Genomic DNA, 1,765 nt, shown 5'->3' on the forward strand with positions numbered 1-1,765 from the left:
CTCACTCACTCACTCACTCACTCACTCACTCACTCACTCACTCACTCACTCACTCACTCACTCACTCACTCACTCACTCACTCACTCACTCACTCACTCACTCACTCTCCCTCCCTCCCTCCCTCCCTCCCTCCCTCCCTCCCTCCCTATATATGAAAAGGGACCGATATAAAAAAAAATACGTGTATCTTATTTTTCGGTCCTTTCAGACGTTTTCAAAAATCAAAACGATCCAAATTGCGGATACCTAAAAAACTTCGCCTGTCAGTGGAAGGTATTTGGAACAAACTTCCCAGCGACTTTTTCATGGTACGCTCGAGGATGTAACGACGAAAAGTTTAGCAAACGTTATTGCTCGTACTCCGCGCGCCTACGAGAGTGCCGAACTCCGCTAGTTTTAGTCGCATGATCTCATCAATGAAGTAGTCGGTCCCGACGTTTTGGCTCGAGGTCCGGTGCAGGCCTTTTCCGTCGTCCGTTTTCACGCGAACGTCCCGCGAGAAACTCGATCGCCAACGAAATCGTTTGTATCGACCCAGCATACGTTAAAAAAAACAACTACCATCGAACATCGCTAGAAAGAACGTGGAAATTTGGAAAATTCGCAAATCGAATAGCCGAAATATCGTACAGACCTAATCGCGTAAAAGCCGAGGGAAGAACGTATCGGGTGATCGCGATGGAAAGGACGCGACGGATATCGAAGAGAAAGAAAAATGTAACGTGGACACCGGCGACGGCGACGGTTTCGTAATAAATGTCACGCGACACGTGTGTCGTCGTCGTCGTCGTCGTCGTCCCGTTGTCGGTTCTATTCTCCGCCCGGGCGAAATTGATGAATTTCTTCTCCGTTGACGACGCCTCGACGGCAACCTCCCCGAATCCGTTTAGGATGCTCGGAGGCATGAACTTTCGAACTCTGCCGGTCGGTTGTGCAAATGAAATTTCCATGTTCCGCGTGACGTACGAGAGAGGGACGGAAGGTGACGCGAAACAAAAGAGAGGAAAAGAGAGAGGTAGCGAGAGAGATTGGTAACGATTTTCCTGGTGGTGGCACGGTGTGTATTAAGAGTGACTTGAATTAATAACGATCTCTATTTCGGAGATGCCTCCATGCTCCGTTAACCCGATTAAAGCGGAATACAGAGGCGAAGCGGGATGATATAAAGAATTCAGGCGAATCTTCCAGCGTGACTGGCTCGCTTGATCCCATTGCAAACGGGTAATTATGGAAACTTGGACGTTACGACAGGTTTCACGATCGGATCTTCGCTTACAACGAGACACGCGGAAGCATTCGGACGAAACGGATCCGAATTACATTACGTCACTCGGCCGCCATCTCCGGGCTGATTTATATCGAGCCGCTTTTGAATAAAATAACATCCAACTCGACGTTTCGCGCCGCGGATGTTACCTATCTATCGCGAGGCGTCGCTCCCAAATTTCAATTAAACCACGCTAACCGCTCTGTTCTATACCCGGTTTTGCTGTTCGACTCGCGTTCGAGGGTCCAAAGTGAATGAACTCGAACCGTAGCACGCGAGACAGACCTGATCCAGGATTTTGTGTAAAAACAGTAGGACTGTAAAACAGTCTGTAGGAATTTGTCGATCTCGGAAAGAATTTTGGTGGGATTATAGGGGTTTGTAGGCGTTTGCAGGTGTTTCAGGTCGATTCGAGTGGACTTCCAAGCTCAGACATAAAAGGTTTTCTCGAAATTAAATTTCAAACAGACCTAATCTAGGATTTTGTGTAAAAAGAG

The 1,765-nt window shown here is 47.9% G+C and overlaps 1 protein-coding gene across 6 annotated transcripts in view; it reads left to right on the forward strand.

Annotated features, from left to right (window-relative positions):
- LOC128888115 (myocyte-specific enhancer factor 2) overlaps positions 1 to 1,765 on the forward strand; it is a 96,043-nt gene that overhangs the window by 44,427 nt on the left and 49,851 nt on the right. The window contains exon 1 of one of the 6 annotated variants that reach the window (XM_054144769.1): positions 694 to 1,058. The exons of the other annotated variants lie outside the window; for them this stretch is intronic. The gene's annotated coding sequence lies outside the window, so the exon portion shown is untranslated. Of the gene's footprint in view, positions 1 to 693; positions 1,059 to 1,765 lie in introns of those variants that run through there. 6 annotated transcript variants of the gene reach the window in all.

The sequence above is a fragment of the Hylaeus anthracinus genome, unplaced genomic scaffold, assembly GCF_026225885.1.
Source record: "Hylaeus anthracinus isolate JK02 unplaced genomic scaffold, UHH_iyHylAnth1.0_haploid 0, whole genome shotgun sequence".
Lineage (NCBI taxonomy): Eukaryota > Metazoa > Arthropoda > Insecta > Hymenoptera > Colletidae > Hylaeus > Hylaeus anthracinus.